We start from the raw sequence: 24,975 nt of genomic DNA, 5'->3' as shown, positions 1-24,975 counted from the left end.
ATGAATGTATTTATTCATTCATCTACTAAGTATTTATTAAAATCCAATCTATAGTAGGCACTGTTCTAGGTGCCACAGGTAAAGCAATCAACAAAATAGGCAAGGTCGTGAAACAAATTAGTTGTATAGATGGTAAGCACTATGCTTGAAATAAAAAAAAAAAGGGATAGTGGCAAATGATTGGAGAATTTTTGTGTTTTTCCCACTGTAATCTGACTAGGTCATTTCCATATTAGTAACAATCATATCTGATACATCAGCCAACACTTTAAAAAATGGGGACTTGATGCATAGATAGGTATATTTTGAAGAGGTCTGTGTGGTCTGTTGAACAGAAAACAGATTTTGAAGTCAGGCAGTCTTGGGTTCAAATCCCAGCTCTGCCACATGTTGCACATGTGACCATAGGAAACTAAGTTCACTTAGTAACCTCATTTATTAAGTGTTAATAATGCACACTTGTAGGGTGATTATGAAGTAAAGAGCTGGTGTAGATAAGATGTCTAATGCTTAAAAATTATTTTTTTAATCAAAATTTATTGGGGTGACAATGCACAACAAAACTACATAGGTTTCAAGTATACAATTCTGTAATACGTCATCTATGTATTGCATTATGTGTTCACCACCAAGAGTCAGTTCTCCTTTCATCACCATATATATGACCCCCTTTACCCTCATCTACCACCCCTTCCACCCTTACGCTCTGGTAACCATGAAACTTGTCTGTGTCTATGAGTTTTCGTTTCTTTGCTTGTCTTGTTCCTTTGTTGCCTTCAGTTTTGTATCCCACATATGAGTGAAATCACATGGTTCTCGACTTTTTCTGTCTGACTTATTTCACTTAGCATGATAATCTCAAGATCCATCCGTGTTGTCACAAATGGCACTATTTCATCTTTTCTTATGGCAGAGTAGTATTCCATTATGTATATATACCACATCTGCTTTATCCAATCACTTAGCATGTAATTAAATAAGTCAATAAAAGGTTTTTAAAAATACTTGTTTATTACACAGGACACGGACCTGAATGGTGTGCCCAGTGGGCATCTATATGCTAAGGAGGAACAATGAACTATTAACCATGTACTGGGTGCCACCTCAGAACTTTTGTAAAGCCATTTTACCCCACTTAAATAGTGATATAAAATTTGTATGACAATTTTGTTATTCTATTTAATAACCTTTTTGTTATTACAGAAGTTATATAATTTATTGGAGAAACATTTAGAAAATGTAGATAAAAAAGAAGAAAATAAATTCCTACAATTCTAAAAGTAGCATTGTAACACTTTGACATTTATCCTGTCATTTTTATATCGTGTGTGTGTGTGTGTGTGTTTGTGTGTGTGTTTGTCATTGGTTATATAAACTACAGATCCTCTGCCTATTAACCGTGATTAATATGTTAGAACATTAACACTTTGGAACAAAATCAATGTTAAGGAACTTTTGGGCACTGGAGTCACGGGACTGTTGTTCGGATTGGGGCTCTGCTAATTACTAGGTCTCATTTTCCTTGGCAGATTAGTAGGAAGATGGTCTGTAGTTAACCAGTGCCCTATTGTTAGCCGTTTGGACTTACTCCTTTTTTTATATTACCAATAATTTTTAGATCAATATATTTGTGCAAAAATTTTTCTTGGTTTTAGAATTATTTCCTCAGATACATAGTCTCAGAAATAAAATTACATATGAGCATGTGTAATTTCAAAATATTTGAACAACTTCCAACTTTCACTAGCCGCATATGAAAGGGCTGCCTTTTACCATATCTTTCCAGCATAGAATATAATAATAATAACGTGTGGTACTTCCATGTATGTACTAACCTACCATTCATAGGTCCTGTGAAATGAGACGTTCCACAGTATCCCTTGGAGAATTAGGAAAGACTTCGCTGAGAAGGTAGAATAGTTGGGTTACATCTTGAGGGAAGTGTATGCAAAGAAGAATGTCAGAATATGCTCAAGTTGTCTCATATGTAGAGTTTGAGACTGGAGCAAGGAGAACAGCTAAGGAAGGTAAGGTGAGAGAAACACATGAGTGTAGGAAGGGCAAAGCTATGGAAATGGAGAGGAAGGGACAGATTTTATAGATATTTAAGAGATGAGAAGAGCATGATTCAGTGGCCAATTAGATACAGAAGGCGAGGGAAAGGAGTCTCCCTCCAGGCTCAGCCTAAGGACTTTTTAATTGAAGAATTTTAAATTTATATAAATCACCTCTTTGTTTAATATCTTGTGAGTTCAGTTAAATTAGAAAACCTGAATTACAGCAAAGACTATCCCTATTCACATAGCAGATGTGGTTAGAGAACTGCTGTTTTGTCTTCCTGCATTCCTCACCACCCCTCTCCCCTTCTTCTAGAAAGAGAACCATTCCACCCCATAAGTGCATGCACATCCTTTCCCTTGGAAAACCACAAAGGCACATAGTATAGTACTAACCAGTCATAGAACTATGGGTGATATAAGAGAAAAGGCCCCTACTTTTCTCAATATGAATACAAAAATAAATCCTTATGACATTTCACCTTTCCATTGAATGGTAATTTCAAATTAATTAAAATTCCTGTACAGGTTCTTGCTCTGGCATGAAACATTATATTAAGAGCAATAAGATGATCTAACGCTGAGTACTTACAGTGTTACTCAGTGGTACTCAATGGACCAGGCACTCTTACATGACAGCAATTAACACATTTAATTCTATTAACCACTCTGTAAGGCATGCGTTATTATAATTCCTGTATAATGATGAGGAAATGGAGGAACCAAGACATTAAGTAACTTTCCAGTGGTCATGTATAATAAGCACAGGAGCTGGGATAGCCAGAATTAACAAATTCTCAATAGAGGAAATGTGGCATTTTCATTCATTATTTTAAGGAACAATACCAACAAGTAAATTTCTCTTCCATAAGGTTAAACTATACTTGCAATTACTCAGAATTTTCAGGCACAAAACTATTGTTTTTTACTTGATAATTATTTAATTATCTTACTGATCAACTATATAAATGCTATGTCTATTTGGTGATAATGATGACACTGTGTTATGTTTACCTGGGATGGATTATCTCACTTCTTATATTATCACTGGAAATTTCTACTTTGTAATTTTCACCTTATTTAATCTGTTTAAACACATTGTAATGTCCCCTGTACTGTTAATTCCTAAAATGCAGAATCCATGTCTGATTAAACTTCTTAGCCTTTAAAGTCAGCTGAAAAAAAGAGAAATTGACATTTATTATTGAGTTCTGTAAGTACATTCAATTAATCCTCACTTTAAAGATGAGGAAACTAAGCTTCAGAAATGTTTTGTCAACTATAATAAGTTGAGGCCTGCACTTAAACTGAATTCTAGATAATCTCAAAACATGTCTTCTTTTCATTTCTGCATTTTACCTTACTACATATGCAATATCTTACGGTAAGTGCTCAGTAACTTTCTGTTGAGTAAATGAATAGATCAATGGAGAGATGGTTGCTCAACAAATCCCCAACTTAACTCAAGGCAATGTGCATGCACTCTGTGGGGAAGAGAATGGAGCCTAATTTAATTTCCACAGCAGAAAATACACTTGAATAGTCAAACATGGATGAAATAAAGAGGTTAGGCACTCTAGATTGTATGACTAGAATTGATCAGGCTGTTTAATCATATAACACTTATCATCATAAAATTGAGTAATGTGGCCTCTGAGTATTTCTTTAAAATAATTCATATTAAAATTAAAAATTAAATAGATAGAATTGGGAAACTTTAACTTTATCACTGAAATTTGATATTTGTAAAGTGTATGTTTTCTTAGGTACTTATCTGAGTAGTTTTGTTTGGTAGCTAAAAATTTTTTTCACAACAGTTATTCTTAAATAGAAAATTCTAAAATCACTACAGTAAATTATTTCCCATTTTTAACAAATTGTATTCTGAACTATCACCATACTTTGGATTAATTTTTTTTCCTACATTATCAGCCCTGATAAATTGACAATTATAGTTGGATTGTATTATAATACATAAGCTCTGTCCGAAGACTAGTTTAAAAGTAGAACGTCTTCTTATTATTTTACTATTGGTATTTAATCTTAACGCACCATTAATATTATCTGCCAGGGAGTAATCAATTGAAATATAAAATTTCTTTCATATTATCTTAACATGGTTATATTTTTCAAGACAGATGTGGGTAGTTTTCCTTTTAAAAATGGGAATAAGATTGTGTTAATGTATCTGTGTTTTATACTATGTAATTAAAAAAAAACTGCTTTATTGAGTTATAATTTATATAGTGTACAATCCCCTCATTTAAAGTATGAAATTCAACATTTTTAGTAAATTCAAGGAATTGTACAATAACAGCACCATCTTATTTTAGAACATTTTCATCTGACAAAAAGAAATTCCACATTCACTACCTGTCACTCCCCAGAACCTTACAAGTCTCCTTTCCCTATAACTCTAGGTAACAACTAATCTGCTTATATCTCTATAGATTTACCCATTCTGGACATTTTTTATAAATGGAATCATACAATATATGGTCTTTTGTTACTGGCTTTCATTTGGTATAACATCTTCAAGGTTTATCCATGTTGTAACGTGTACTTCATTCCTTCCATGGTATGGATATACCTAATTTTGTTTATCCACTCATCCACTGATGGACATTTAGGTTGCTACCACATGTTGGCCATTATAAATAATGCCCCTATGAACATTCATGTACAAGTGTTTCCATGGACATAGGTTTCATTTCTCTCGTGTATGTACATCGGGGTAGAATTGCTGGGTCACATGGTGACTTTCTATGTAACCTTTTAGGAACACCAAGCTATTTTTCAAAGCTCCTGCAGAACTTCACATTCCTATTAGTGATGTATGAGGATTTCAGTATCTCCACATACTCACTAGCACTTGTTGTTATCTATTTTTTTAAAAATAGCTATCCAGGTGTATATCCAGTGGTTTATCTTTGTGGTTTTGGCTTACCTTTGCCTAATGGCTAATGATGTTAAACATCTTTCATGTACTAAGTGGTCATTTATGTATTTCTCTAGTGAAATGTCTATTCAGATTCTTTGCCCATTTTTAAATTGAGTTGTTCTTTCACCTTTTGTTATATAGCTGTAAGAGTTCTTTATATATTCTGGATACAAGTCTCTTATCGTATGTAGAATTTCCATATATTTTCTTGCATTCTGTAGGTTGTCTTTTCACTTTCTTGATGTTGTACTTTGAAGTAAAATCTTTCATATTTTGATGTACAGTTTATCAATTTTTTTCTTTTGTTACTTGTCTTATCAGCTGGTGTTAAATCTGAAACACCATTGCCAAATTCAAGGTGATGAACATTTATGCTTTCTTCTAAAAGTTTTATAGTTTTAGCTCTTACTTTTAGTTATATGATCTGTTTTGAGTTAATTCTTTTGTATGGTGTTGAAGTAGGAGTCCAGTTGCATTCTTTTGCATGTGGATATCCAGTTGTCCCAGAACCATTTGTTGAAAAAACTAGTATGTTCCAATACTAATTCTCTGACGTCTACCATTCAGTTCAATCTGACACTATCTGGAATTAGCATCAGAACTAACAAATTAAAGGTTAAGGTCTTCAACCAGACTGATCTTAATTCTGAAGCCAGCTGCAAGTGACGTCTATAGGAAATGAGCACTTCTGAATGGCTGAATTGGTTACAAATTTGGGAGTTTTCAAGACACTCCTTCAGTGTCATTACTATTTTCCCCCAAAATAAGACCTACCCTGAAAATAAGCCCCAATTAAGATTGTCAGCCAGACGGATGCATTTAGTGCATTATGACGATGTTCCAGAAGAAAATGACATGACTGTTTTTGAATAAATTTAGATTGTTGTACATGAAAAAGTAAGACATCCCCTGAAATTACGCCCTAATGCGTCTTTTGGAACAAAAATTAATATAAGACCCAATCTTATTTTCGGGGAAATACGGTATAATACCTGGGCTCATTTTTGGGGAAATACAGTAATTCATTAGAATGATTCACGTAACTCATGAAAGTGCTATACTTAGGATTACATTTTATAACAAAGGATTCAAATGGACAGCCAGATGAAGAGGTATACTTGTATAGGACAAGTCTGGGAGAATCTTGAGCACAGAAGTTTCTTTTTTTGTGGATTCAGGGTATGCCACCATCTGGGTACATCAACATGTGTACCAGCGAGCAAGCTCTCTTACCCTCATTGTTTAGAGTTTTGATTGAGGTTTCATTACATAGCATAGCTGATTAAATCACTGACCATGTGATTAAACTCAATTCCATCTCCTATTCTCTTTCCCCAGAGGTGGGTGGTAGTGGAGTTCAGAAAGCTCCAGCTTTCAAATCACATGGTTGCTTTTTCTGACAACCTCTCCCATCCTGAAACTATCTTGGGGCTCTTCCATGGGTCACCTCATCGCACAACAAAGGCATACCTATCATTGAAGGAATTCCAAGGGTTTTGGAAGCTCTGTGCCAGCAACCAGGGCAAAGACCAGATTTATTATTATTATTTTTGTCATACCGCAACTGTTCTTTGCTTCATGAAATGGTTTTGGCAAGTGTGTCAAAATCAGTTGACTGTAAAAGTCTAGGTTTATTTCTGTACACTCAATTCTATGCCATTGATCTATATTTGAATCCTTATGCCAGTATCACACTGTCTGGATTACTGTAGATTTGTCTTAAACTTTGAAGTTGGGAAGGATGCATTGCCAACTCTTTTCTCCTTTTTCAGGATTTTTTAGCTATACTGGATCCCTAGCATTTTCATATGAATTTTAGGATTAGCTTGTCAGTTTTCACCAAAAAAGTCAGCTGAAATTTTCATAGGGATTGTATTGAATCTGTAGATCAATTTGGGGAGTATTGTCATTTTAAGAATAATAAATTTTCTGCCCATCAATGTGGGATGTCTTTACATCTTTTTGGATATTCTTTCGTTTCTTTCAATGGTGTTGTAATTTTTAATGTACAACTCTTCCAACTCTATTATTAAATTTATACTTAAGTATTTTATTCTTTTCCATGGTATTGTGAGAGGGATTGTTTTCTTGAAGTTATTTGCGAAACATTCATTACTAGTATATAGAAATTCAATTTTTTTGTATATTAATTGAGTATCCTGTAATCTTACTGAACTTGCTTATTAATTCAAATAGTTTTTTTAGTGAATTCCTTAGGATTAAAAAATATAGTATATACAAAGAGAAACAGTGTTACTTTTTCCTTTTGAATATGGATGTGATTTATTTCTTTTTCTTTCCCAATGAACCTGGCTAAAATCTCTAGTACAATTTAAGTAGAAGTGGTATGAGTGAATACCCTTCTTTTATTACTGGTTTTAGAGGGAAAATAGTCAGTCTTTCACCATCAAGTGTGATAGTTACAAGTTTTTTTGTAGATATTTTTTATTAGGTTGAGAAAATTGTCTTCTGTTACATTTGTTGAGTATTTGTATCATAAAAGGGTATTAGATTTTTGTCAAACATTTATTGAGATGATTATATGATTGTCTTTTATTTTATTACTATGGTATGTTATGTTATTTGATATTTAAATGTTAAACCAACTTTGCATTCCTAGGATAAATCCTGCTTGGTTTTGATGTATGATTTTTTACGATCTTGTAGAATTTAAAATAATTTAGCTACTTTAGAAATCTTCCAAAATTACTGAGGCTTTTAAAAATCACAAGTCTTATATAAGCTAATAATCAAAAGTTATAAAAGTAGCCTGGTCCTAGATCATCTCCAACTCTCTGCCTCTAATATATCAGAACAATTTCCCAGATGTTGAATTACATTATCATAACAGTATCATTTTGAAGTCTTACTTAAAATAATGACTATATAATCAGGTTGATGATACAGGTAACTCTACCATCCCATGGCAGAAAAGTTATATAATTTATATTTATACACTTTTAATAATCATGTTGCAAGATCACAAAAATCATTAATAAGTGTTTACACATTTTCAAACCATACAACTTAATCATTCGGGGGGGGTGTGGCAAAGCGTAAAAAGATGAGAATAGCTAATGAAATTCTTCTTATAAAAATTATTCTACATGCACATAATAAAATCATAATAAAATAGTTCCATGTATTCACATTTTTAAAAATTTTTTGATTCATGACAAGCCTGTGAAACCATTTATAGATCAAGAAAATAAGACGTTAAGAGATTAGATAAATTCCCAAAGACATATAGTTCTTCTGTGATAGGACCAGTGATTAAACCTGTGTCTTTATGACGCTTGAGTCTGGCTTTGATAAAGCAACTGAGTATTTTGCTGTTTTTGTTGTTGTTGTTGTTTTTAACCTAGAAATTATCCAGTGACTTTGTAAACCTTATATTCTTATACAGCATAGCACTGTGCTTTGATAAGTGTTAGTCTGTATTTAATAAATTTCAGTGCCCAATAGCATGTTTTCCATAAAATGCTGTAGCTGTAAGTAATGTTGCATTATAAGTATATTTTAAGTTAATAATCATGGACTATAAAGGTGGTTAAAATTGTCTCTCTCAGTAAAACTAGGCCCAGGGCTACATACGCAGACAGGTGCTTACATGACTGAATTAATAATATAAAGATTTGTTAAAGTGGTTTAATTGATACAGCTCTAAAATAACGGGCTCATATTTTAACATTTAAACTGTCATGATTTCTTAACTATTATTTATAAACATTTGGTTTTCAATTTTTCATTCATTCTTCATTCATCAACCATTAACAGGCACAGTCCTATGAGTCTGACGTTGTGTGGCTATGAATCTAGTCTAGAAGAAAATGATTACCATGAAATTACTTAATATTTTTTCTACAGTTTTGTAGTAAGAATCTTGTATAAGTCTCTTTATGATGTTTAATTTTTTTTCACTTGAGTAGTTTGGAATTACTTTGATTTCTAGCTGAATACTTTTTTTTTTTTTTGTAGCACTGCAAGATATAGATAATATCAAGGACATCAGGAGTGGGAGAGATTGGACTGGGAGACTAAGCAGGTCAGGACATTTGCATTATCATTTGTTGATCATCCATTCTTTTGCTATCAGTTCTAGAGTTATCAAGTCTCTTGTCACCTGTTTATTTCTTGTATGTGCTTACTTGGTATGTTCTCAGTTTTGCAAATCATGACTAACACCTTTGTATAAAAAATCTAGCATTCAAGTATCCTCATTTTAGGATCTGAAGATGAAAAAATAATTTAAAGAAAATTTCAAGACTAGAACAAAATTTCTTACTTATGATATATAGAGAGGTACTCTGATTTCTATTATTCTTTATAGTGTACAAACTGTTTTGAAATGAAGGCTTCTTGATAACTTTTCCAAATGAAAACTTTAAAACATATAAAATGTTATTAGTTATGTAATTGTAATAGGCTACCACTTGGCTCATGAAAGTCAAGTTTCCTTCTTCCCTGCTATATTCTCTGGGCTTGGGTACACCTCTAAAAGCTCTTGAACACTCTTCAGAATCAATCTGTTTGCTGAAACTAATTTTAATTTTAAGTACTGAATGTTGACTACCATGTGTAAAATGAAGGTTAATTAAAACAGACAATTTCTATGTAAATAGAAAGAGCCCAACAGTCAAAGGGTCTCCTACAAGCATTTGCCAGCCAGTGTGGAAGGTTTAGTGCTAGTCACACTCCTCAGTGAGCTGGAACCGTGCTGGCATTTGCGTCCCCATTGCCCTGGGTGCTCCCGTGACTGACTGATGGCATTGTGCTCATCTCCTACTTCCGAAAAGTTTCCCAGTTGTCTTTAACAGTGATTACAGCTCTCACTACTATTGCTTAGTTATTGATAGAAGCTTGGGGATCCTTTCCCTCTCTGTTACCCCTCCAGTGTAACCACTCCCACAATTCTTCTGGAGTTTGACTTGGCTCCTCTACATCCAGGTCTCCTACCCAATGGGTTTTTCAGTTTTCGTCACACAGAGATAAATGCCTTTGTCCTACAGTCTGATCACATTTCTTCAGGTAAAATGGCTTACCCTGGAAGGAGTTAAGCTTAAAATTCTCCCTGGATGTTTTAGGGCCTTAGAGATTTCTTAGCATTAGCCTTAGGGACTAGACAGATTATTATTGTCATGTATCTTGAGAGAATACGACTGTCCATCTTAAAGGAAAATAATTTCAAGTAGATCTTGATGCAAGGTGTATACTCAAGTCTCTTAGCTAAATATGGTAAGAATCCTGAATCTTCTTTTAGCTAAATATGGTAAGAATAATATGCCCAAGTAAGAGTTGAAACCACTTTGGGGTGATACTTTATGAAGTATATGGTAGCAAATATCCCAAAATTTTCAATTTACAAATATCATTGAACTAAACATTAAAAAGAACAGAATGGAAGCCCAAAGTGGTGGGTTTTCTTGGCGTCCAGCTGTTATGTAAATATTGACCTTAAATTGAATACAGTTGTTGTTTGAGTTTTTTTATGTTGGGAAGTAAAATCAAGAAGAAAGAGACAAACATCTTGTAGATTCCTAGTCTTGAGAGATAGAAAGAACCTCAATCCAATCCACCTATTTTACAAATCTAAATTGCCATCCAATGTCACATGAAATATTAGTAACAGAGGTAAATCTGTGTTTCTTGGTATGATGCAGGTCTACTGCATTATGCTGCCTTTCAGGTTATGTAATACAATAATTCTGCAGATAACATTGTGCACACATATTAAAAATACCGTATCATTTGCCACCTTCACCAATTTATAATTTGATAAAAAATACAATCGATACTAAATACTTTGCATTTTACTTATAGTTAATGAAATCAAGAATTTTAAGATTTTTAGATTTACTCTTGTTTCTCTGGAGAAGTTTGTTGTGAACTTTTCAGCTGGATGAAATGAAAGATGATTATCGATCCATACATACATCCATACATACATACGTACAACAGAAACTCCTACTCTTCTGGAGTTTTCATTCTAGTGGAGGAAAACACAACGTGAAGATTTTGATATATATTCTTTGTGGATAAGTACTAAGAAGAAAATAAAATGATAAAGAGAGAGCAGTGGGAGACTGTGTCTAAGGAAAGCCTTTATTATAAGGAGAGAATGGAGCACAAACCTGAGTGGTGTGAGAGAGGGAACCATTTAGATACATGGGTGAAGAGAGATACATTTAGTGGCAAGAACAAGTATAAGGCGTGTGCTTGGTATGTTGAAGGAAGGTCAAGAAGGGTAGTGTGTCAGGAATAACGTAAGGAGTGGACAAGTAAGAGATAAGAATGGGGAGGGTGATGTGGACTCCGTCATATAGAGCCTGGTAGACCATGGAAGGACCTTGCCTACTATTCTAGTGACATGGGAATCACTAAAGGAATTTTAGCCAATGAGGAGATATGTTATGGCTCACATGTTTTAAGGATCACTCAGACTTATAGGTTGAGTGAAGCATTTAAAAATAATTTGTACACAGATTATAAATTATGACTGAAAATAAACTTAAATGAACAATGACCCGGGTAACGTTATCTGATCAGGATAGTGACTGATGATTGTGCTCAAGGAACTAATGTTAGATAGTTATCTTTTTTCTTTTTTTATGTCCTTAAATTGCAGAATTCTTTTGAATTTGAATCATGTTCTTTGACTTCATATAATAACTTACTGTTTTATAATAGGAATGTTAATGCCAGTGACATAGTATTTTTAAATTGTGTGCATTTGATTAGCAAATTTTCCATTTGTTTGTCATTTATAATTTCCAATGAAACTGCATAGCCTTATATAAGTCCAGAAATAAGTGGTGAATTTTGTCTTCTATTTGCGAGGGAAGATGCTTGAAAATTTGTTACGGTTTTATTATAATTATCACATGACCCGTAAGAATACTTATTAAGAGAAACATGAAATAGTTTCAAAAAATAACAGCTTAGTAGGAATTAGAGGGCATAAATTCTGGAACCAGCTCTGAAACTTACCAGCCTAATAACTTGGGGGCTTTAACTTGTGTTTGCCTACCAGATGACCAACACGGCTTCTCCCCTAAGAGAAGCACACTGTTATGGTTATCTTTGCAGTTACTTTATATGGGTTAAGCCTATTTGCGTATGTTAGGTGGTCAATAAAAATTGGTTGAATTAAAAGTCACCTACATTAGAAGTGACCATTTTTAATATAAATGAGAAATAGGGGATATTATTGTATGTAAATTGCAGAGAAACGTCCATATTTTCAGAGAAATTATCAGGTTAGAGAGGATATTATTGATCTTTGGAAGGAAGGATTGTTTTAAATTTATCATTACTATCATGTAAAAGAATCAAAGTGACTATTAAAAATGAAAATTTAGGGGGCAGAGGTGAGATACTTTCTACTAGCGGTTCTTGTGACAGAACATTCTAATTGCCAAATAACTGTGTACTTTACCAAAAAAATTTCAAACTAAATTGATACATTAAAAATGATTTTAATATTATAATTAGGTATTTAAGCTTAGATTTCCATTATTTGGCTATCAGAATTTTCATGCAACAAATTTGTATAGATTTGTTTTCAAAAACATATATAAAAAGCCTATTTGTTTATTAGTATTTAATATAATTTTCCTGAAAAGTCTTGTTTATTTTCAATTCTTTTTTTATCATAAGTTTTATGATTAAACAGAGAAATAAGAAAATTAATCTTTCACATTATTTTTTGAAAGAGAGGGCATGCATACCTCAACTTAACATACCCACCTAAAATTGTTCTTGAATCGGGTGACTCATGTCCATTTCTACCACACAGAGTGAAGGTAGTTCTCCTTCTCCAAGAAAGTCGTGTCACTCCACTTTCTAAAAGAGAAAGTTTCATAGACAAGATGGTTATTTTAGCTGGCTATTAAAGGATGCATATGATTTTCCTAGCAAAGATTTTAGCCACTGGGGGTGAGGGAGGATGACTAGTACATATTTTAGGTCCTGGTGTCTTAAGTGTCTTTTTGGGCTTGGGTAAATTTGGATGCCGCACAAAGTATACAAAAGGGAAATAGTAACTATAAAGATATGTTGCACTCTTTACAACATATAAAGACTTTGCAATTCAAAGTGTGTTAAAGAGGACTTTGTATCTGCGGTAGTGATTTGACTTAATTCAACAGAACTTGGGGAGCCATTGAAAATTTTTGTTTGTTTAGGGGGCAGTGATTAGGACTGTGCCTTGGATTAATTAATTACTATGGTAACAGTAGGAGGTTGATTGAAAGGGGAGAGGATACAAGGGAAAAAAGGCAACTAATGCAGCTATCAAGCATCAAGATCCAGGAACTCAAGACCAAGGTGGTAACACCTCGGAACAGATACAAGCAGAAATTCAAAGATGGAGTCAATAAGGCTTGACTCCCTAGGACAATAAGGGATGAATTTCCACCTTGAGTAACTGAAGTAAAGTACACTCAATTCATGGATGTAGGAAATCAGAAAAAAGTAGTTTTTATTTTATTTTATTTATTTACTTATGTTTTTATTGGTGGGGGAGCATCGATTGCTTTGAAAGTCTTTACAATAGAGATACCAGTGTTGATATATTGAAGAAGTATGCCATACAGAAATTCTGGAACCTGGTATGGGAGTGGAGGATGAAACTGTATAAATTGAAGCTAGATAGCAGAAGTTGCCTCCTTAGTATAAGAAAGGCAATCCAGGCTGAGGGAATACCCTGAAAGACAGATTCTGACTGCCACGTGGAACTCTGAAGAAGACCAAATGGGACATTTGAAATACAAGAAGAATCTGAAATTTAAATTGTATTTTGTTGCTTGATAAGCTGTGTTGTCCAGAAGTAGGCTTTGGTTTAGTTATTCGTTTATTTATTTTTAAACCTACACAGGTCCTGCCTGAGCTGTCTGCAAATAGTAAACACTAAATGCAGATTTTATTGGCTCACTAGAGTATAATCATTTCTGGATTTGGGGACTTTTTTTTGAAGTATTGAACATTGTTTAGGTGTTTTTTCATTTGTTTGTTCATCGATTCATATATTCTTACTGAGTCTTAACCTGTAGCAGGTATTCCTTTAATTATATTGCCTGCCTTTCCTTCAGCCCATTCTAGAATTTTCACTGGTTCAACTTGGCTTATTTTTCTCAGTTAGTTATAGGAAAAAGACTGATTGATTTAGATCTTTTCCATCTATGGAATCATGTTTTCCACATCTCAGAGTAAGTCTCCTCCTCCTCAATTGGTTGGGGTAAAAGGAAAGGGATAGAGATAGTTGTTTTTACATTTACAATAACAGGAAAGACATTCATTATGCTGATGCCTTTAGACACTTACAGTAAAATATTTAACTCATGGATTATTTCAGTCATACCCTTTAACAGTAGTTAAACATACTGAGGTTATAGAGATCTGACAAACATAACTATTATCATATGACTACTGAGAAGTTTTTTGGACACAAGTGCCAGTGAGAAGAGGGGAGCCCCCTCTCTGAATGCTGACTGAGTGCTTGCCTGGGGTGTCCCCAGGAACAAGAGCTGACACAGGTGTTCGGCACAGTTGCTTACTGCTTCCCATCAAGAAGGATGGAGGGCTCTTAGCGCTGCTGGTTTGTGGCACTCAGCATATTTGGCAAGCAGTCAGCCCTGGCTGTGGATTTCCCTGGGGAAAATAAAAGCCACAGGAAAGTCATCAGTGTGACCTTCTGCTGGGTAGTTGGCACACAGTTGCTCCACAGGAAAGCTTTCAGTTGTCATTTTCTGAACGGATAGATATCAGGTGCTGATGGAGGCTCCCCATTCAAGGTGGGGAGAGAAGGAAAAAAAATATATTGAGCAGAAGCTTACCGAGTAATTCCCAGTCATGAAGCTTAACACTAGCTGATCTCCTGATAAAAGGGTTTTTGTTTTTTGTTTGTTTGTTTGTTTTTTGGTTTTGGTGGGGGGGAGGGGAGTTTCTTTGGTTCTGTAAGCACAATTATAAGCTTTCCTATTTAAGTCTGACCCATCATATTGAAATGCTGTCACTAGTATCATTAGCAAGTAAAGTGTTGATAACATAGTCAAATGCACAGCAGAGTTCTGGCTCTTAAGTGTCTGGACTAACTCCCAATATTAGGAATAGGAGTCAAACTGCCATCACTTTTCCTGTGCTAACAGACGCCCTGCCATTAGCAGTCTGAAGGCAATTTTAATAAAATCCATAGCCCTGCTGAGCTGGTCTCAAAAGATAAATAAGCAATGGAGAAAAGAAGCTTTTGTTTAAAAGTAATTATTTAAACTATGCATTACAGGTAATTTTCTTTTACCAGTAAGGCAAATGCTATCAGAATTTCAATAATGATTTGGTGGCAGTTATCTAAATAATGTGATATTGTCATTTCTAAGAGTTAAAGCATTGCTTTATTTTCACTTATATTCAAAATGAGGGTAAATTGGATCCAGGTATCATGTGCATGTATTTTACAGTTTATGTTACATTGGGGTTTATTTCATTGTTGTTGTTGTTCTTTTGGGTGAGCAATGTTGTGTTCTTGGACAGATTTATGGAAAAGTAACAAGCTGGTGATAGAATTCTGGGAATTGCAGACTTGACTCCCAAACACAGATTAGAACAGGAGGGCAAAGAACATCCTTTTATTTTTCCTTTGCTGTCAGAAAGGAAATCACATTTCAGTCTTTTAAAAACTCTTTTAATAGGATGCTTGTACATAAACCACAGTCACAAGGGTATGATAAATGTGTGCGTGTATCAGACGAGCCAAAGCTTTGTTTGCCAAAAGGTAAAAATCTCAGAAAGCTTTTTAAGAGTCTATTTGGAAACCATTAAAATCACCACTTTCCTTTTATTCTTATCAGGGACACCGTGGCCTGAAATCCTTAATATAGAATTAGCTCTGGCATTACAGTAGGCAGAGTAAGAACTTGCCTACATAATTATGACGTAAGAGGCATCAGGAATCAGAAAGTGAAGCCGCATGTGCTTTAAATGAGACAGACCTGAGTTCAAATTCGTCTCAAATCCCAACTCTTTTTTTCATAATGTAGCACCTTAAGCAAGTTATTTGTCTTCCCCAAGTCTTTGTTTTCTCACTTATAAAATGGGTGTAACAATAAAACCAACCTTGAATGATTGTAACGAAGATTAAATAGGACAGTACGTGTAAAACATTTGGGGTGGCATCTGGGACAGAGTGAACACTCGGGAAATGTTTGTTTTCATCTTAATGAGCTTTTAAAAAATTTTATCAGGAATTTATATTGAACATTGTACTAGGAGTTGGGATGAATATGTTGATCAATAGATAGTCTCCACTTCAAAACTAAAAAGTATAATGCACAACAGGTATTTAAGCCGATAACTCAAGTACTGTGTGCCACTGATAATATTGGTATGGGTCTTGGGGACATAAAGGAGGAAGAGCTTACCCTTGGCCATGGAAAAGAATACTGTAAAGTCTTCTTGGTTTGTTAAGCTTTCAAAGGGAAGACTCTACGCTATATATTTCCATCTTGAGCTGTTGTGATCCAAGCCAACTATTTTCCTTTTTTCCAAGAGTGATTTTTCCCAGCTCTTGTTCTTTCTGTTCCTTTTCCTTTACATTTATGTAAACTTTTTCTTTGATTGTCAGCACCATACTTAGATGATATCTATAGTCAGAGAGAAGAGGTCAATATAAATCAAGCACTCAAATGCTGCTCAGCATCTCTGCTAAAATGATTAAGGGAAAGAGTTGAAAACATGGGCTTTCTTCTCATAGGTTGCTGATGGTGAGGAATGTTGGTATAAGCCTTTTGCACAGGAATTAGGCAATATCAGCAAATCTACATATATACACCATTTGACCCCATAATCCCATTTCTAGGAATTTACCCTGAAGCATGAAAATCACATGCATATGATTATTCATTGTGGCATTGTTTATAATTGTAAAATATTTAAAACTATCTAAATAACAATGCAGAGGAGAATAGTTGAATTTACTATGGGATCTCCACACAACGAAATACCATTCAACTATAAAAGGACTGAATGGACATAGAGTGGACATTCACTTTCAGGCAATACTGCTACTAAGTGAACATAGTACAGAGAGGGCCTAGAGACAATAATACTTCAATAAGGATGAGGACACCAAGTACACAGATCTTGGTTTCTGAATACCATTCTCCAATAAAAGAAACCAAGAACTCTTGTAGAAATGGTTGGTTCTAGGGCTAGAAAAGGAAAATAATGTATATAATAAGAAACTGGAACATCTTGCGGTACAAGAAAGTAAGGAAGAACTGAAAAAATGATGGAAACATGTTGAAAGGACACAGCAGCCAACCTGAAGTAACTCGCAGTGGCCACATCAGGGACAGTTGAGCAAGAAAATAATGATGGTAATGTATTATACTTACTATAGTTTATTATATTCTAAAAAATATTGGAGAAATAAATGGAGGGAAGGGAAGCTTTTTTATAACAGTATAATGACAATTAATAACTGTAGAAGTAATGATAGAAATAAAAAAATCACCATTTGGTAAACACCACAGTGATAAGTTTTTTTCAGGCAAGACTCATCACTGGATGCTAAATTAGTGGTGAAAATATAATCATAAATAGGATACTTACATAGTGTCAAATATGTTCTCTCAAAATGCTTATTAATTACAAAAGGGGAAAGCAGTAACCTAGAGTGGAAAAACCTGGCAGACACCACCTAAAACAAGTGATCGAAGTTAACATGACCAGTAATGAGAATATATGGGCATCATGAGCCACTCCTATGATTCACTGTTCACTGAGAAAGGGCACAAAAAACTTTTCTGTCATGTTCTTGCCAATACTGCGTAACATGAATTTTATTATGAGGAAACATCTGACAACTCAAATTGAGGGACATACCACAAAATAGCAGGCTAGTATTCTTAAAAAGTGTAAAGGTCATAAAAAACAAGAAGCTACCAAGGAATTGTCCCAAGTGGAAAGAGACTAAGGAGACAAGACTACTACATATTGGTTCATAAGAAAAGGACATTCCTGGGACAGTTGTTGAAATTTGAATAAGGTCTATAGATCAGTCAATTATATTGTATCAATGTTAATTTCTTGGTTTTGATCATTGTGGTATTATAAGATGTTAATATGCAAGGAAGCTAGGAACTCAGTATTATTTTTGCCATTTTTGTAGGTCTGAAATTATTTCCAAATGAAATGTTAAATTGAAAAATAAAGAATTAAAATGTATGGCTAAAGTAAGATGTATGCGTGTATTATCTATCCTCCTTTATTATCATAAATAAATTAGTTTGCTATGTAAGAGGTTAATATCACAAGGCTCTAGGAAGGAAAAATTGTCATAGAGTGATAAGTATGTAGCTTTGTGAATTGGGAGTGATTCTTGTAACTGGCTCTGTCACACACTGTGTAAGCCTTGAGGATACTTACTATATACCTCTGCATCTCCTAGTATGTTTGCCAATGAAATCGGGATAATGATCTTAGCAATGTTTTCTAATTATTCACACCAATGGAGAGAGCAGAGATTTCAAGTATGGAGCCCAACAACAATAACTGTAAGAAACACTCATATGAAGATCAAGATTTAATTCCAGTGAACAGCCAAGTGCATTTGGTAGGTGTAAAATTCCAGGTTATAAAAATATTTCTGAGAGAGAATACAGAGCTAGTGTAGTATTCAGTTCAATGAATATGTGTAAAGAGATCAGAAATCAGAGAGAAGCTGGAAAGACAGTACGGACATAATACACAGTGCCTTTGGTCGGTCAGTCTCTGAGAGTCCAGAGTCTTAAGTTAGAACCAGGGCCTGGTGACTCACAACCCCCAAGCTTGATGGTGCCTGTGGGGCTGGGGTAGCACTCATTAATGCATTGTCACAACATTAAAGGACTAGGGTAAAGGAGCAATAGTGACTTAGAGTTGTAGAGCGTTCTATGTGCCACCAGCTGGTTTTCATATACACTCATATTAAAACTTTTCATGTTGAACGTAGTTATAAGATGTAGGCAGAGAGGTTGATTTCATTATCGATGTTTTTATAGATGAGGCAACTCAGATTCAGCAGTTCCAAAATCATCTAGCTCATAAGTACAGAAAGGATTTGCACTCTAGACCAAGGGTGTTCACTTGAGTTTATGAATCTCCTTTTAGCATCAGAGAACCCCTCAAATTTACATGAAATTTTTGTGTATAAGGTTATTTGGGTGTTTTTTTCTTTTTCCAAAGAAAAGATACAGATCCATTGATTCTATCAGATTTTCCAAAGGGGTCTGTGACTTAAACGAGGATAAAAGTACAGATTTTCTTTCTACACCAATACCCAATATAGAGTGGAAGTATTTTAGCCAAACTTGGGAGTACAGAACTCTTAGAGTGCATGTACTCAAGAAGCATCATTATCAATAGCATTTAATAGCAAGTTTGTAGGACTTGCCCAGAATCCCAAGACTCAGTGCCAGAAAAAAAACAGAACTCCAGGTGCCGACAGCCAAGGAAGTGGTTATCCTATTGACCATGTTATTAATTATTTTCAGTGCAGATAGTTCATTGATCATCTAGCATCAACCAGCAAGATGGAAGTCTGCTTCTCAGGCCAGATGCCACTCACTGGAGAAGGTTGGATCCAAAAGAACCTTGAGCAGCAGCCGAGTTCCAATGCTCTGTTGAGTCATTAATTAGCATTTTGAAAATTATGATGATTTGGATAAAATTCTGTAGATTACTTGTGAATCAATCCTACGAGTAGAGTGAGAGGTAATAGTACAATCCTCTTACTTACCTATGTGGAGTAAAAAGCAGTTTAAAACTGGCAGAGGTTGAATATTCTGAGTGTGTTGTCACGTCTAGCACTTGAAACTTTCCCCAGAGTTTTAGCTTCCCGAATCACTCTGGGGCATTGGAGAAGTTCCTTCTGTCCAGTGGTATAATACTCTTTCCTTCAAAGAATACTTTGAATGATGTCAGAGACTTTGTATGGTTTTGACATTTGCCAGAAAAGGTTATAGTATCTACTAGGAAACACAAATATTGTCCCTATCTGTGTGTGTATTTCCATGACAGAGTAGATTAAAACAAACAAAAAACAAACAAACAAAAATCCTACTATTTAATTATTTACCCTTAGAGTCAGAGTTCCTTGTCTATTGTATATATTTGACTTCCAAACCCTGGATCTATGAAAGAGTTAATATCAAGATGTGTTATAAAGACCATACAACATTTAAAATTTAATCTGATGACTACTGATTTAGGGAGTAATACAGAATCTAGGATCTATCTGAATAATGCTTATCTACGTTACTGATTTTGTAGGCAAGGCACTGAGACTCAGAGAGGTTAAATTTTACCTCATTTTACACAGTTAATAAGCGACAGAGCCAGAAAAAGAACCCAGATTTCCTGATTCCTGGCCCATTTTTCTTTCCACTATGGCATGGTGCCTCATGACATGTATGAGATTAGAGAAAAATTGTATTTGTTGAAATGCATGAAAAGTGTTATAAGTCTTTTGATGATGTTTTGTGGAGAGAGTGAGGTCATTCTATCCTTGATTTTTTTTTTTTGGTTTACACTAAAATTAATAAACGAATAATATCCTTTATGTACCTCAAGTTAATACGATTCTACTAATTCTTTTCTTTCAACAATCTGCCTATAGTTTTGGAAAACACCTTTTTGTCTCAGAATGGATGCAGACATACCTTGAAGTTGCTAGCACTTGAGTTGCTAACCCATCAAATGACTAAGAAATCACCTCTCTTGTTAGGTGCACTGGATTACAAATGTCTTTCGGTAGGACTGCAGTGGTAGTGGAGGGATTTGCAACTGGCAGGCAGGAATTGAATTGCCATCGTTTGGCTTTAGCAGGAGTTAGAGTCTTGTCTCCAACATAAGCATGAGCCAAGGTACTGTCTCCTTTTTTCTAATTTTAGTTGGAACCATTGGCACTGATCTTACCTAGACAGACTAGTGTTATTTCTACCCAGCGCAATCTGCTGGCATGGGCTCTCTTCCAAGCCATGTAGTTGAACTTCTCCCCCTGGTTTACCAAACAGAGATATGATTGGATGCAAAGGACGAGGACTTTCACCTTTTTCATTAGAAGGCATCCTTTCAGGCATAGAGAGTCTAAGTTTAATTGGTTCAATGAATGACTCAGAGAGAATTGGCTGTTATGACTGAAAATTGCAGCGTGATTTCATTGTGGGTCATGAAATAATTACTCCAACGTTTTGGGTCTGGAACATGCCCATTGCTATGTTTAAAGCTCCAGGGTGAGGGGAAAGGTAAGCAGTGATGTCTGCGTTCCAGCCCTCACCTCTTCTCTCCTGGAGCAGATGAGTTGTGCAGTGGTCCTGTCGTCATCTTTAGTCACAGGCATATCCCTGCTGTCTCTCTCACGACCCTGGTCACACTGGCCATGCAAAGGCTCCCACCCGGGTCCCTTTATCACAACCCTCACAGAGACCCCTTCAGACTGTCAGCGCTCCCCCTCAGCTAACTCCTGTACCTTAGAGAGTCAAGAGGGGACTGCAAGGCCTGTTGAACTTTGACTTTTTATGCAGCCTTACCTGAACCCTTTTTGCAGTTTGACTCGGGATGTCTGCAAGGCCGCTGCCTCACAGATAGCCATTCGGGAAGCCGGTCACAAGTCCTGTGTTTGCTCACAGCCTAAACTACAAGGGATTTCCACTGTTTCCCGTCTCATCCCAACCTCTCTGCTCTGGACTCGCCCTGTGGGAATGGGAGTGCAGGGCCGTCACATTAGCATTGGGGGTCTCTTCTCCCAGGTAACTCTTCCTTCTCCATAAATTAAAAGTGCCCAAGACAGTCAAAATCTTTTGCTATTACACATACACAGTGATTTTCATATGGAAGAGGAGAGGTTTTTCCCACCCCCCCTCTGGTTCCTTGTGACCGAAATGAGAAAGACTATACATGGAATGGAACGGGGGGTGGGGGGCTTTAACATATCAGATTATTATTTCATGTATCATCATGCAGGGGACTCAATGTTAAGTAGAAAAGACAGATCTGTCCTCATTGGTGAGGGTGAGGGTGGGTGGTCACAGTGAGCTGATATGGAGATTATTAGTTTTTATTATTCTTCAAAATAATAGATATAAACATGTCCACAAAGAGAACTTCTGATAAACAACTAGAGAATATGTTTAAATTTTTTGAAAAGGAGGGCTTTGCAGTATATATCACATCCTGAAATTTGGTTGAAAAATAGCAAATCATTATCCAAGTGGTAAAGAATGCCATATATTAAACCACTACTTTTTTCTTTCTCTCTCCCTCTTCCCTAACATTTTTCTGTCCCCTTTTAGGGTAGTGGTTTTGGTAAAAGTTCTGTATTCGCTTCATGCCACATCCTGGTGCTAACTTTTGCCTAGTTTTGAATCATGCTGAACTACTCTCTTATAGTGTGAGTGGCCCAATAAGATTAATAATAATAAATAATAATCATTCAACACTTAGACCTTTATGTGTTAGGTGGATTACGTTTAATTTTCAGAGCAGCCCTTTGGGGAAAGTATCACTATTATCCTAATTTTGCAGATAAACAAGTCGATGCAAAGAGAGAGCAGGCAATCGAAGAGCACGTGATAAGTGGACAGACCAGGATTTCATCTGACACCTAATTCTGAGTCCCTATCACTTAGGAATTGTAAGTGATTCCTAAGTAATGGAAACCCTAGTGACAGTGGTTTGAACAAGATAGGTGTTTTTCTCCCAGAATGCAAGCAGATCAGATGCAGTCCACGCCCACTGTTCCACCACCCTATGAGGGACCCAGACTCCTTCCAGCTTTCTCTTCAACCACACTTAAGGCACATCCTTGTTGTAATAGTACAAGTGGGCTGGTAGGGTTCTATCAGGCTAACTCTAGCTCATGTCAAGGCAGGAAGCAGGAGATGCTCAAAATGCAAAGAGCAGAAAGGCCAAAGCAGTCAGAGCTATCCCTTTCTAAAGGGTTTCTTCTGAATCTCCCCCTCCCTCTACAGCTTCCATTTATCTCTCAGTGCTATTAGCAGGGTTCTATTTACATATTTAATTGCTTTATTATAGTGAAGGGATGTTACATAGCCAGTTAGTATTCTCTGCCACGCTCTTAATCCCCCTACCATACCACCTTTTCCAGTCTTGTTGCAAGAGTAGAAACAGGGAATTTTAAAAATTACTTAAAATAAGCCATACATTTTCCTTTGTCTAGGGTCTCCTCTGCAGTTATGCTTATTAAAATACACACACACACACACACACACACACACACACACACACACACGTGTGTCTCTTGAATGAAAAGACATCCATCTTCTGATGGAATATTTTCTATAGAATCTTCAGCAAATATTTAGCACAGACCTGCTCATAAGGGGTTATTAAATTAATCAGGAAGTGAGGAACTGAGGTAACATTACCCAAGTTTAGAGAAACTGTCAACTGATTAAGCCCTGTCTTCCCCTCCAAAACGCTAATTGACAAATGGGTAGTTATTGGGATAGAAATGTTTTCCTGTAGTATAGACCATTCCGAGTCACATGTTTTTCCTCCACAAGCCTCATGAAACAAAAAATGCTAACCAGAATATTATCTGCAGGAAGCACTGGGCTTTCAACTTGAAGAGACTAAAATTCCATGAACTTATTTGTTCCTTTGCATCCTAATGTGTGAATAAAAACAAGAAGTTTACATTTAAGCTGTGAGATAGTGTTGGTTGAAGATTGCAGTAAATATAGTGTTTGGGTTCTTTACCCTGTCAACCTTTCTTTGACAAAAGCTTATCTTTGTCTTCTCTGTTACCTCAGTTTCTCCATTTAGAAACAGTCACATGTACAGGAGTTGTTCACGGATTTTATTTCAGTAAAATATATTACAATAGAATGATAATTCACAGGAATTTTGACTAATTCAATGCTATTCTCTTTTAACCCATGTCTGTAGTATGCATTGTTTTATGATGCCGTTGTGAATGTGCTGAATATATAATATTGTTTTGATAACAAATTGACCTTCAACTTCTTTATATATAAGAACCATGTGCTTCAAAGTAGATAGTACAACCTGCACCAAACCAAGTAAATATTTTTTAATGTCAATAGGACGTATGAAAGTAATTAGGTAGACTATACTCACTCCAAGATATTTATTAGGAGTTTTAAGTTTGTTCTCAACCAATCCCTAAGATCAGTGTGTTTTCCAATTGATTGACGGTGTTCATTAGTTGAATTATTTTTAAGCAAGGATTTGTAAACTTTTAACATTGAAAGCAATTCTACATTTTTGTCATATTTGGCTTACCTCCATGAGAGGAAATTAGGGCAATCAGTGAATATAGACTGGAGAGATAAGCAGTTTGGATCATCTAGGTTCATAACTTCGTCTTTTATTCAGTAACTTTTTAATTTTAATTAGGGAGATATATTGAGTTCTCTTCCTTCCCATTTAAATATTAAAGTTGTCAAAGATTGTTATATGCACAAAGTAAATATGTATGAAAAGGATAATTAATATAATGATCTTTTGCTCTATTTTTTGACTACTTCATGTGACAGTATTAAATGGGTCTAGATTAGCTGAATAATTGTCTCATTTCCCTCTTAGTTTGTATGTTGAAATCATGGCTTAGACCGTTACTAAGAATTTTTCAGCAACAGGAAGTGAACTGAATTTATTTTAAATTAGTGACTATGAACAACTTGGTGGCTTCCAGAAATGTGAATTTGTTTTTAAAAAGATGACTAGTTTAATATAAAATTTCATGTGATAATGTTTTTCATCAATATTCCTGATGTGATCATATAAAAAAATTTGGGTTGCTTTCCATAAAACAATTTATATTAGACTGCAACTAGAAGATAATTGCTTTGAGTTTTAGAGCTAAGGATCACTTAATTTTTGTAATCCCCCAAAACACCTATAGAGCCTATATCATGCCCATTTCCAGTGCCAGTCCTTCCATATAGCTGAATCTTG

At 35.3% G+C, this 24,975-nt stretch overlaps 1 pseudogene; it reads right to left on the bottom strand.

Annotated features, from left to right (window-relative positions):
• LOC117028250 (hepatitis A virus cellular receptor 1 homolog) overlaps positions 1 to 21,625 on the bottom strand; it is a 59,769-nt pseudogene extending 38,144 nt beyond the window's left edge.
• Between the last annotated feature and the right edge of the window lie 3,350 nt (positions 21,626 to 24,975).

Source organism: Rhinolophus ferrumequinum, chromosome 10 (assembly GCF_004115265.2).
Source record: "Rhinolophus ferrumequinum isolate MPI-CBG mRhiFer1 chromosome 10, mRhiFer1_v1.p, whole genome shotgun sequence".
Taxonomy (NCBI): Eukaryota; Metazoa; Chordata; class Mammalia; order Chiroptera; family Rhinolophidae; genus Rhinolophus; species Rhinolophus ferrumequinum.
The sequence above is the reverse complement of the archived record's forward strand: the minus strand, read 5'-3'. Positions and strand labels throughout refer to the sequence as shown.